General features: G+C 36.5%; 1 protein-coding gene across 6 annotated transcripts in view; it reads left to right on the forward strand.

Moving 5' to 3' along the window:
* Positions 1-14,235, forward strand: part of CHL1 (cell adhesion molecule L1 like) — a 560,006-nt gene that overhangs the window by 210,135 nt on the left and 335,636 nt on the right. The gene's annotated exons all lie outside the window — the stretch shown is intronic.

Raw genomic sequence — 14,235 nt, forward strand, 5'->3', positions numbered from 1 at the left:
ACTAGAAATGAAGTTACCCAATTTTTCACCCAGGGGCAGGGGAAGAACAAGTTTTTTTTAAAGAAATGTAAAGAAAAAACAGGAGTGAAAATGGTTGCTTCAGAATTAACCCCTAGAGTCCTGTTTATTTAAATACTGGTTATGTTTAAAGCATGTCCAAGGGACAAAGGGTAAATCTGGAATTCTTACGGACTGCCCAGAAAATCAGTCTACTCATTAAGAAATACATATCACCAGTAAAGATAGGAAAATGTGTTCAGTCCAACAAATAATCTAGGAAATGCAACTTGAAGTAAGATTTGTTTGGGTTATTAGATTGGCAAAAAGGATTCAAAACAGTTATGTAAAATGCATATTAAATTGTAGAAAGATACATAGTTTCATTCTATTGATAGAACTGTAAATTGGCCTAACCATTTTAGATGAGAATTTAGCAAAAACTATCAGATTTTAAATGGATAAGCCAGCAGATCCAGCATTCCCACTGGTAGGGATCTCTTTTAGACAAATCTTTGAATGTGTGGACCTAGAGATATTAATTTATTCATTCAACCAATGTTACAGGGCATCTATTGTGTCCCAGGTCTGTGTCAGAGACTGGCAATATAGATCAGAGAATAAAAGATAAAACAAATAACTCATCATCATTGAGCTTACTTTCTAGGGTTGGGGGGGGTTTATAATATGTATAATAAAAAAGGAATCATATGCTAGTCTATAAGAGAATAGTGCTATTGGAAAGTATAGTGCAAGCTAATGGACATCAAGTTTGCTTTTGTGGTAGCATCAAAACATGAAGTAGGGTAGTGAGGTTATGCCTGTGGAACAGGTGAGTAAGGAACACTGTGGTAATCTGGCAAAGAGAGATTTCTTGGCCAGGTAATATCTAACACAAAGGCTGTAAGGGAGGAACAAGCTTGGAGTGTTTGAGAAATAAAGAGAAGTACATTTTAGAATCCAGAATACAAAAAGAGGGCCTGGACTTTGGTGGAAGAAGGGAGAACAGTGGAAATGAGGTAGGAAAGGATATCTGGGTGTGGGCCTTCTGAGATGGGTGGATGCAGTGGCTGGAGTGGGTGGAGCTTTCCTGGTTTTTCCCTGATTGCTTTAATATCTCAGATAGGGAAAGGGATGTTGAGAGCTTGCAAGATGTGAAGTAGTCATCTAGGAGACCTGGAGAGTAAAATGACTAGGAACACAGTACCACAGCCAGCGAGCCTGAAAGGAAGGCCTGCTTGAGGTCTGACTTCATGAAATTCAAGTGCAATTGATCAGCCAGTTATTGCTTTTCTCTAAACATATTCAGCTGCACAGGCACAGGCAGAGAATAGGTAGGGAGAGGTAGGCAACCCAGGGTTGCTGAGTAAGGAGAACTGAAAAAGAGCAGGGGAGACAAGAGTGAGGATTTATGCAGAAGAGTAGTTTTAATAAGTGACTATGGGGGAGGGAGTGGATTTCAAGTGGCCAAATGGAAGGATTATAGGTCCCCATGGGGTCTAAGGAAATGCTGAAGTTGGGTTACTTTACCGGGTGTGAGCTCCAAGGTAGAAAACACATGAGGAGGTAGAATGTTCTTCACCACATTCTTCTCAATAGTAAAAATATGGAAATATTTATGTGTTAACCCATATGGGGACAGTAAAATAGTGTTATCTCCATAATTTATGATACTAAGAACTGGTTAATAAATGCAGTCAGGCTTTATAGACCGAAGTTAATAGAGTGAAGATAGGGAAAAAAACAAAACAAGGGACAGCACAACATAAATAGTTGAATCCCATTTATGTAAAAACACACATATACATATACATATAGAAACAGATCATATGTCAGATCATCACAATGTACACTTTAATTTTAGTATCTCGCAATTTTATTTGTTGCTTGTACCTCGGTAAAGCTGAACAAAATGTATATGCAAAAATTGGATATCAGACAGTATGAAAGGACTTGTATCAAGCTGATAATAGGGGAGGAGAGTGAAAAACATCCAAACTGAAAGCTCCAGGAGGGATGCGTCCGTGTCTCCATTTCTTAGCAGGATTGACTGCCAGTAAGTACTGTACTTGGCAAGTATGTAGGAGCTCAGTAGTTGTTGTTTGAATGAGTGAATCAATGAATGAATGATTTTTGCCTTCCATTCTATTTTTCTCTTTAGCTAAAAATTTAAGACACTGTATTTGTGTACTGCTCATGAAATTAAAATCGACTGACCAACCAACCAGCCACCTAACAAATCACTAAGAAAAAAATACTCCTAAAACTCTAGGAACAAGCATTTGTAGATTGAAGGAAGCCTTCCAAGATATTATCAGACTAAATACTGAATCTTAAAGGTGATTTCGCTTAAAATTAGTTATTTTCTTATTTTTTAAAATGAGAAACATAGAGGTATGCTAAGTTTTCTCTAATGTAAAGATTAGTTAAAGAGAAGTTTGTTGACCCAAAGTCTCTGGCAATTTCACATGTAATTCCACAGTGTATCTCCCAGAAGCATTCCCTGCATAGGGTAAAAATACTGCTCACAGATATAAATACAAAGAAACGACATTATGCTGATTAAAATTGAACCATAACTTCTGTAAGCTCTAATGCAACTACTTTTTTAGTGCTGCTTTGTCTCTCCTTGTTTACAATTAATTTATGACTCTGATTTTCTAACTGTATATTTTATGCTTGCTTACACATTTAGAGGAAGGAGTTTTATGGCTACATAAAATTAGACAGGGTGATTACTTCATTTTTAACTGGTTTTTAAAATATGTCTCATGGAGCACTTTTTTATTTAGAAACAATAAACAAGTTGTTAATGAAAAAAATCATTATTTCTTGGTGTGTTTATGTAGGTTTGTTAACTATGGAGAACTAGGGACCCAGGAAAGTGTGAAATCCTGTATATGTTACAGGAAGAAAGACGAAGGCAGTTTATTTAAACTCCCTTTCATTCAGGTTTATAAAATTTAAGCAAAGAACATTCGCCCTCTGCTGGATTATTTTGGAAAGAACATAAGGAAATGTTGAAAAAATAAAGGAGGATGGAAGAGGAGGAGGACAGAGAGACAGAAGGGAAGATAAAGGAAGGACAGAGAGAGGAAGGTGGGGGAGAAATATGGTAGAGGGAAGGAGGAAGAAAAAATACATGGGGAAGGAATTAAATTACATCTTACATTGCTGTTGTACATTTGAATCCAGTCTGTACATATATGACTCAAATTATTTTATTTTATTTTTCCAATTCTTATCTGGAAATGGTCTCCAGAATAGAAACCATTTAACATACAACCTTTTTTTGTGTGGTACTAAATGTCACTAGACTAATAGATAATTACTGCCACTTTAATGGATGACTGAGTATCATTGTCTTATAAAAGTTAAATTTGATTTTGAAAGTTTAACAAGATTTCCTCAACCTTAATTAGTTATTCATTAATACAGTTTAAAATGATTAATGCCTTCCAATAAGTAAAATCTGTGTTTAAATTTGCATTCAGCATTTGAAAGGTTAGAAGTTTACTGAGAGTATCTACATATTCATAGGCAACCTGGATGCAAAAGTAACAGGCAAGTATGAGAGGAAGCACCAAATTCTGGAGGTCCAGGCCAGTGACTCACAAGTCTTCTAGGGGTCAGAGTTAGTGGAGATGGGGAAACTTCTATTCTGTCTCAGGTTAACTACCCCAAAACGACTAATTGCTTAATCCTCAAAGATTCCTCCCCTAACACCCGGCCTCTCAGTTTAAGCTGTGAAGAAATGACATGGCCAGAGTTCTCTCCTTCTCATAAATTCCCTTGTGCTCTTAAGAAACATTGACCTACTAGTTTCCTTTCCCAGCCTATCCTTTTTAGGAGAGGGTCCTCAGCAGAGGAGGTATAAATACTCAGCAGCCTTACAACATCCTCCTCCCCATCTCTCACACTCTCACCCAAGGTGTGTTTTCTAAGTACTTCCAGAAGGTTGGAACACTGCTGAATGGAGCAGAGCTCACCTTTCATATCAAGATCGGTTCATGCTACTTAAAATATCCTTAAATCCACTTTAGCTGTCTTCATTTTCCCTGCCATCACCACAGTCCAAGCCACTATCTTCTGTGGCTTCTGTATTACAGCCATAGCCATTAACTAGTTTTTTTTATCTAATTGTGCCCCCCCAAACTATTCTAGGAGCTTAGAGGCAATACATATGCGAGTTCAAATCTCAGCTCTGCCCCTTATCAGTAGTTAATCGTGGACAAGTTAATCTACCTTTGGACCTACAGTATTTTCATCTAAAAATGGGACAAATCTGTCTCTTAGGTGTATTTCAAGCAATACACATATACATATATATACATATACATATATATATATGTGTGTGTGTTTACGCATCCATAATTAGCATATGATTTGACTGATAGTTGTTGCTCAAAATTAGCCATTACTGCTCGTTCTTTTTAGTAACTATTCTTCAAAAATTTTCTAAACAGGATATGTAAAAATGTAATAATTAATTAGAATTCAATAAGAAATATGCTAAGTCTCTTATGAATGGTATGAGGTTAGTATTCTGGAGATTTGGAGGCTAAGAATATCTTTTTTGACCCTAGGAAGATCTGCCAGAAGAAGCAAATGCTAATAAATTAGTCCTTTGGCTAATTTTTTTGCTAGATGTAGAACAGAGTGAGAGAGTAACAGTATGCCCTAACAGATAAGACAAACCTATTAGGATAAAGAATCCTGCACCCATGAAATTCTCAAGAAACCATTTATCCTATGACTCTAATCTATACATTGACTGTAATTTGTTTGGTGGTGGATATGCATGCCACACACACATTTTAGCTCAGATGAAAAATAAGCTTGATAAACTCAGGTTAGTGTCTCTGTCAGAAACTCTGGGCTGGAAATAAGAATTGTAACCAGTCTCCATTTTCACAACAATGGGTGGAGTGCTCCCTTGGTTTGTTCTCTTATGTTCTGTGTGATTTTACTGTGCTTGGAGAAATGTCTACCTTTTCTCAGGCTTGTCTCTTCTAGCTGGGATTCAGGGCACTAATAAAGCCCTTCTTTGCTTACTTTACCCCCCAGCCTGGTACTCCACCTCCCCTTTGGTAACATCATTCCCCTCCTTTCATGGTGCCTTTACTTCCACTCGGAGCAGTTCGATGAGGGGATTAGCCACTCTTTCCCCATCGCATAGCCATAGTAATTGATTTGGAAGTAGACGCAGTGCCCAATAGACTGAATCTCAGTGCTTTTCAGACTTTATTGGTGGCTATATGGACAGAGATACCTTTTCTTCTAGCCTCTAGACTGGAATGATAACAACTGGCAGAAATCAGTTTCTACACTGACACTAGATGACTCAACATTTTCAGAGCAGGAGAGAATGAGAATAGCAGGAGGAAGAGGCACTCCAAGATGAAGGAATAAAGAGAGAAAGAGGAAAATACAACTAGCAAGGTCATTCGAGATTTTTATAGTTTTGATCCTTATCCCCTGAATTTCTAGTTGTAAATAAAGTAAGGAGTTTATTTTGTTTAAACTAGTTTGAGTTGGATTTCTGTCACAAACAGAAGAATTTCTTACTAATACATGTTACTTTTTATTAATGTTACTCAAATTATGTTTTTTGAACAGTATTTTTTTTAGCGAGATAAAACTGTTTAGAAATCCTTATTATCCCATGCTATAGAGAAAGATAAACTTTTTATTAGCTTGAACAAAACAAAGTGTTGTGTTAACAGAAAATATTCTTTTTGAATGTGAGACTCTTGATGGGCTATTTTAGTTCAAGTCACAGAGGTGAGGATTAATTTATCCGTTAATTCTGCACACAATTCCTCCTGCTGGCAAATCCTTCTTTGTAAGAAGAGAGTAGGCTGGGGATTAATGTAAATATGAGTGTGGAGTGAAAGTAACATCACTCGGTATCTCACCATCAAAGCAAAGGACAGCCATTCACTTGGCTTTTCAAGAGGTTGTAAGTCAAGTAAGATTAGGAATAAGTAAAGAAATTGTGACACCATGTAGATATGAGCTGGAAGCCAAAGGGAATTTAATGGCCCACTTGGCCTTCATCAGAAGATACAAGGTCGGACAGACAAATTGAGAGCACTGAGTAAACCTTTGTGAGTGAGGAGCAGTTATGGGAAAGTCCTAAATGGCAGAACAACACATCTGATATGCAAAAATACCCTAGCATTCTGGTGACCCAGGGCTTTGCTGCCACAAGAAGTGTTGGTGGATCATTTGGTATCAGTATTTGGCACTGAGAAAAGCTCTGTTCTGTCTCCTGCAGTTTTCAGTCTGTTCTTTGAGCATATTATGATGGATAGAATTCATGAGGATGAATCCATTAGAGGAAACTGTAGTGCTACATCTTCATGTTTTCTAGGGGTATCGATTAGTGGCCAAATACAAAGCACCAATAACCTATTCCATTACAAAAGGATGGAGAAGGGAAGACACCTGTAAGGCTTTAATCCCCTTTGAGATGACCAGTAGGGACTATATAAATTCAACTCAATCTGACGCTGTGAGCACTTATCACCAGATCACAGAGAGCCTAACAGAGAGGCACTCACTAGCCAAGGAATAGCCCCTAAAGTATTTCTAGTGATGTAATATGTGCTAGGCTCAGCCTCAGTGTCCTTCATCCTTCCTGTTGTGAGATTACTGCTGGCTCTGCTGGTTTCCAACTCCAGTTTTTATGCAGGATGCCTTTTTTCTCTCCAAATCATCTTCTGCACTAAAGTGAAACATGCAAAATGAAAGCCTGACCTCTTAGTTTAAAAGCCATTATCAGTTCCCATTTTTCACACTATAGGATCTGGACACCAGTCTTAGCATGATGCATGAGACCTGTCATATCCTGGCCTCTATTTGACTTTTCGGGCTTAATTTCCACATTAGAATTTACCTTTTCAGAACACATTGCTGGTCATCATGCACTGTATTGCACCTTTGATGTTGGTTATGTTCTACCCTGCCTCAGATGCCCTCTGTCCCATTCTTCCCTTGGTCAATGCCTACTTAACCTGCAGTACCGCAGCTGAGGCTTTATTTTCTGATGAAAGCCTTCTCCAGACCTTCAGGTTCACATAAAGTTCTCTTTCTCTACCTCTAAAGTGTCCTTACACAATTATTGAAAGCATGTGGTCCTATGTCTGTTGCACATTCATTGCATTTTACTCCTTTCAGGATAAAGACATGGTCTGTTTATCTTCCAGTGGCCCAGAAAAGGGACTCAATATTTGTAAACTGGAATTAACCATAGTTACTAATAGCTTGTAAGATATTACAGTCCTCCTGTGTGAACTTCCTAATATGCCAGATAATTTATTAGGATATTAATCTGGGTTTTATTCTTACCAAATTATTTCTTTTCCTTTTTTCATGCAAGTAGCTAGACCTTGTGTTCACTTGTGTAGTAGTCTCTTAGGGATGCTATCACAAATTACCATAAAGTGGGTGGTTTAAAATAACAGACTTTGTTCTGTTACAGTTCTGGAGGCTAGAAATCTGAAATCAAGGGGTCAGCAATACTATGCTTCCTCTTTGCCCTAGTGAAAAATCCTCCCTTCGCTCTTCAGAGCTTCTAGGAGTTGCTGGAAATCCTTAATATTCTTTGTCTTATAGCTGCATCACTCCACTTTCTTCCTCCATTTTCATATGGCTTTTTCCCTCTGTGTCTAAATAGTGTCTCTAAATATCTATCTCCTTATAAGAACAGCAGTCATTGAATTTAGGGGTTACCCTATTTAACTTGATTACATCTGCAGAGACCTTATTTCCAAAAAAGGTCACAATTACAGGTACTGTAGATTAGGGACTTCAACGTATCTTTTGGGGACACAATTCAACTCAAACTACTTGTCTTTGGTTAAGGCTCTTTAATAGGGTCAAAGGCAGATGTTGCCCTTAAATAACCTGTCTTCCTTGTTTTTGTCACTTGTTTTCGGAAGTGATTGTGCTTCTTGTTGAAATTATGCTGGGAAAGTAGTTAGTGGTTAGGAAAGAGAGACAGAGACAGGAAGATTGATGGAGGGAGAGAGATGGAAAGATTGATGGAGAGAGGGAGAGAGACTGACTGACTGATGGAGAGAGACAGAGGGGGTTGGATTCCAAAACTGGAATGGGTAGAGATCTGAAAGCCCTGAAGGAGCCAATGATCATTCTTTAGCTATAGTCAGGGAAATGAGACGACCTGAAGAAAAAATTAAAGTCAGAGAGTTTCCAGTTTTGGCAAACAACCTCTTACCAATTCTCTGCCTTTCAGAGAGCATTGCAATGATCTTAGACAATACAGCTATGAACCAGCCACCACCATAATGGTCTAAGGAAGGAAATTTTCCCATTTCCCAGGCTGCTGTAAGCCTGGTTTGGCGTTTGCAGGTACTTTCTTTGGAAGTTCTGGCTAAAGAGATTGCTGATCTCAGTGCCCATTTCAAAATGTCTTAGATTTTTCTTTCTAAAAATGGAGCCTTCCCAATGCCAGTGGATTTGGCTCATTGTCTGTGACATAGTATACTGTAAATAAATACTGCTAAAAAATGCACACAATCTTACTATTCTTCTCAAGTATTGCAGGCTCAGTGTTGAAGACCAAACTTGAAGAGAGAAATCAGCAATGTGAAGCAATTCAAGATTGTTTCTTGTGGTAGCTAATGTACTCTGTTCTTATTCATTGGCACTTCTGGGACTCATCCTCCTCGAGTAGGAGAGTGGATTGAACACTCTGAGCTCCTCCTAGGGTTTGGAACAGTCAACCTTTTCTTTAAAGTAGTAGTGGGTTGGGGTGGGTGTGGGGGATGAAAATGAATACAGCTTAACCATAACAGAAGATTGATATACCCCTCCCTGCTAAGGTGTGTCCAGTGCTGACCGCTGGGAAGAAAGTCTGCAGAGGCCATGCTGAGAAAGCCTCATTAGAACTTTCTGGGTGCCTGACCATGACACAAAGCTCTTAAGCCCCCTCTCTTGCAAGGATTTTCTTCAGTATCTTTTGAGTTTTCTGGTTTTTAAGACTTAGATGGTGAATTTATTTTCTCCTCACCTTTTTAGTGTATTTCCTGTCATAGCCTCCTTTGAAGAGAAATACAATTTCAAGAGTAAAAATATTGGATGAATAAATGACAGAGTTTTGAGGCAACCAGGTGGGCAATTGAGGACAGATGGTGGATGTGAAAAGTGATGGCAGGTTTGAAGATGAAGAAACATCAAATTAAATGCTTTTGATTTTGGTGTTTTTTAGTACCAACTAATATTGTAAACATCAGAATGATCTGTAGAATTGAATTCTCATGTTTTCCAAAGTGTACTACATTGCAAAATAGTCCTAAAATATTCTCAATTAACATAAGAGTTCAGTGGTTAAATATCTTTGTAAAACCTGTAGGCCACCTCTGGTTGTATATCATGGAGCTTAACTCTTTACCTTCTTCTTTGCTTCCTTGAAACGAGTCTTTTATTTTACAGTGAGAAAGATCAATAAGTAAGTCCTCTTTGGCTTGTCAGCGCTCTGACAAAGAGAAGATTGCCTTTCACAGGAGGACCATTTTCCATTCTGTCATATGCTGTGGTTGCACTAAATTAAAATATACTTTATTCTTGTTGATTTTTGTTTGCTTTTTAATAGAAACTTTTGTAGCTTAGAGATTTGTGTAAGTTGGAGATTTTTCTTATTTTCTACAATATCATTTTAAGATTGTGCTGAAAATAAGATTACAGTTTGAAATAGTTTCTACTATCAGACAATTGAATAAGAGATTTTTAAGCTACAGAAACTTAATGAATGTGGTTGACATGTTTAAATCCTTCTTAACTGACCTCTGATACCCAATTTGAGTGCAACAGAAAGAGGATTATGATAAATTAGTAATCTGGAAGAAAAGCTATACATGTCTCAAAAAATGAAACTTTAGAATATAAAATCACTGACATATTTTTAATTAAAATATAATTTACTTTATTATAATAGAGATATTACATGAAATTATTGTGCAATCTATCCATGTGAAAGAATTGACATGAGCTTACTTTTATGTGTTTTGAATAATTTTTTAGCTTATGAATCCAATCATAATTAGCAGTAAAAGAAAGATCAAGTAAGTAGTCACACAGTTAAAGAAAAATTTTCTTTCTTCTCCCAGAATTATTGCTATAGAACATCATTCAATCCCGAATTAAAATAGAAATTTGATCATATTCCATATCATTCCCAAGAGGACCTTCCTTTTGTAGTAAATAACTCCCATTTTCCACAACCTTGCCTTTGGACATTGGTATGTCTTGACTAAGAGCAAAGAAAAGAAGGAAAGAAGGAAGAAAGGAAGAAAGAAGGGAGGAAAAGAGGGAGAGAGGGCATTCTTCAGCATACCTTTGATTAAATACTTCACCTTTCTTTTCTTCTTTTTTTCCCATATGTTCTAACCTCAACTATATCTATCTGTAGAGAGTATTTAGGGATTTGGAGTTAGACATCTAGTTAATAGCTGTGAAAATCTGTGCAAATTATTAAATAAATCTGTTTCCTCAAATATTTGTTATGAGACTTAAGTGAAAAAGAAAATTGCAATCATGCTTAGTAGGTAGTTTAACACTTAATTCCCTTGGAAAGTAAATGCTCTTGGAAAGCATTAACCATTGTTATTTACCATTATTTATTCCTTCCTTCATTTGAAAAAATTTTTTGAACATATGGCTTCTTCTGGATACTCCAGATACATCAGTGAACAGAAGAGACAAAGATTCCTGCTTTCATTGAGCTTACAAGTATAACAAAAATAATAAACAAATGTAATATTTAAGTGAACTACATATAATGTTAAATGATGGTAAGTGCTATAGGAAAAATTAAAGGCAGACAGAGAAAAGGAATAGAAATGTCCAAGGGTTGGGGTGGCAGCTGGGAACAAAATTAAATAGGATGCTTCTTATAGGTCTCTTTGAGAAGATGGGCTTTGAGCAAAGATCGAAGGAGGAAAGAAAGGGGGAAGAATATTCCAAGCAGAGAAAATAGGTGCAGCAAACTCCACCATAAATACTACACATGTCTGGGCTTTTGGGAAGGGAAAGGAGGCCAGTGTGACTGGACTGGAGAAACAGAAGGAAAGAGAGGGTGAAGGTAAGGTCAGAGAAGAGGCTGTGGGTAGGGGTGGCATAGATCTTGAAATTCTTTCATTGTAAGAATGTGGGAAATTACTCAGTAAAATGATGAGCCCGCAGAATCTCCAACAAAAGAATGCCATTTTTCTAAACTATTTATCTAAGCTATGTAGCTAATTATCTCTTCTGGAAGAATTAATATTATCTCTGGCCCAACAGCCTGTCAGTCAATGTGCCATTCTGCCAGCAAATATTTATTAAGCATATTTCCAGCCACTGTGAGGTGAAAAATTGACAATTGTTTGATAAAATATACACTATTGACTCAATCATCTGAAACAATAAGAAGAAAAATTAAAATACCCAAAGAAAACAATTGTCAATATTTCTATTTTCTGAGTGATCCAAGTATCATTATAAACACTTTCTAGGACTCCACTAATAATGTATTTCTTTCTCTTGTTAATGTCCCACTACTGCACAGTAGATTAAATTATTTTTTGTCAAGCCTTAGTCTTGAAAGTAAAGTTTAATTGTATCAGGTTTATTGCTATCAAGTTTAATAGACTTTTTTCTACTAAGTACAAAAGCAATTTTAATTTTCAAAATAAGAAGAGTAGTAAAAATATTTGTTTCATGCTAAATTCTTCATAGTACTAAACTACTAATTAGGTAGTAACTCCTAATCAATATTTTTAATGTAAATACAACTAGGCTAGGGATTTTTCCCTGTCTGTCTCTCTTACGTTTCATCTCATCTGAGAGAGATGGATGATAGTGCTGAAAGAGTACAGGATCTGAAATAATTTTTTTTAATTTCTCTGAGCTATTCCTCATCTTTTATAAAAATAAAATTAATACTGATTTCACAAGAATTATTTCAGATAAAACTTGTAAATGTTCTAGCTCTGCACTGATACATGTTAGATTTCTAAGAAGTATTTATGGAACTATTTATTTTAGCTAAAGGAGAGAGTTTTTCTTCCACCTGCTTTAAGTTAATCCTTCTGTCTCTCCTTATGCTATTTCTCTTTTCAGCTCTCTGGCACTGTTTTCTATTCTCATTCTTCATCATACCTTCCATTAAATACTTCATCTTTAATTAAAATATTTTCAGGATCATTGTCGGGATAATTTTGGCAGTACTTTAATCGAGTGACTCTACCTCCTATACCCGAAGTTTATCTTCAAGATCACTTTCACTTGCTGGCTTTATGATTCAAATGGCTGCCAGTACCCAGGACGGCGAAAGTCATTGGACCTTATAGGCAAATTTTGATAATTTATTAGTACCAACAATTAAGGAGTCTTAGGTTCTCCCTGGCCTCAGGGAAACGGAGCACTTTGATCAAATTGTCATGTATGATGTACGACACTAAGACAAACCCTAACGTAAACCATGGACTTCATGTGTTTTTGATGTGGCGATGTTAGTTCATCAGTTGTAAAAAAATGTACCACTCTGGTGGGTCATGTTGATAATGGAGAAGGCTCTGCACGTTGGGGTACAGAGTGTAAATGGAAAACCAATGTACTTTCCCCTTACTTTTGCTGTGAACCTTAAACTGCTCTAAGTAAAGTCTTAAAAAACTAATGTCTACTCTAGAAGGGCAAATTAAGACTCACATTCTGAATATTTTTGCACCCTCACCTTTCAGATCAAGTTCAAACTTCTTAGCCTATCTTTTAAGACCTATAGTAGTTGGTTACTATACTCCTTGTCCAAATTCAGATCTCTTTCTTCCCCCAAGTAAATTAATCATCTTGTCCTTCGAACAGATGTTAAGTTTATATACGTCTCCACACACTGTATCCCTTCAATCAGTCTGTCATGAATTAGTGTTTGTTGTCTTCTCCATCCATCCTACGCCAATCTTGAAGAACTAGCTCAAATTTGACCTCTCTTTAAAGGGCCTCTTTTCCCTGCTGTAGTTTGTATTTATCTCTCCCTTCTCCAAACTATTATGACAATTATTGTGTATTGCTTACTAGAGGGCTTAATGACTTATCATTCATCATGTCATTTATCCATAGTGTATTTGTATCATACTCCCCAGGGCAATGAACAGTGTTGTAGTTTTAGAGCCCTGCCCAGGGACTGTCAGAGATTAGGATGAGGGTACAATAAGTATTTGCAAAGGGTGATCAATAAGTATTTGCTAATCATTTTCAGTATAACTTAATCAGAATATGTGTCCTCTAACATTATAGGAAAAGTTTTATGCTTTGAAAACATAATCCATAGAAATTATTCATTTGCAAAATGAGCTAGCAAAGTAAAAGAAATGTGGGAAGTAACAGTGTTAAGTCATAACTTTGATATTGGAAGATTTTAGCCTTCTCTTAATGCAAATATTTCAAAAACAACTTAAGCAGAGAAAATAGGAACATTGAATGACATGGTGTGGATGAATGCATCTTTTGATTTAACTTGTCTGTTTTGCTTTATTCGATAATATATTTTTCCTCTGTCTTTTCACATCACTGCCTTTTGGCTTAATGGCTTTCAAAGTATGTGATAGGGCTTTAGAAGTGGATTTAGACAGACAAAAAGTTTCTTCGTCTTTTTGTCCCGTGCCTATATTTTACACAAGGTCAATAACAGGCTTCAGTGTTTTTACAATTACCAGGAGGATGGGATTTGTTATTGTGTGCAGATAAATGTGCTGATGCCTCCGTTATTTATGGGATGAAATGAAAGTCATGCAGCCTTCTGAGACAAAAGGCAGGTATATGTTTTATATCTATATTTTTGATGAGTTCTCTCATAGACATTGTACCTTCCATAGACCAGTGACTACCTAATGTAAATTTCAGGTGAGGGTAAAGCTGTCAACATTTAGTATTTTTTACGACTTACATTTATGCTGCTAGGAACAAACATCTCACTAAGTGTAGTGGGTAGAGTGGAATGGTTTATTTTTATTTTATTTTTTTAGTTTCTAGTATTTATGTTAGAGAAAAAGGACCCAAGCTTGGGGCTCATTTCTATAGTAATTTTGAAGGCTTGTATGTGAAAGAAAGAATGTACCTCAATGATTAAAATGCTTCTGAAATATTTAAAAATTAAAAATATGGCTTTATGGGTTTAGGAAACAGTGAAGTTAATATTTGTTTTAAAGTAAATGGAATATGTTGTCAGCCTTCTAC

This window comes from Vicugna pacos, chromosome 17 (assembly GCF_048564905.1).
Source record: "Vicugna pacos chromosome 17, VicPac4, whole genome shotgun sequence".
NCBI lineage: Eukaryota > Metazoa > Chordata > Mammalia > Artiodactyla > Camelidae > Vicugna > Vicugna pacos.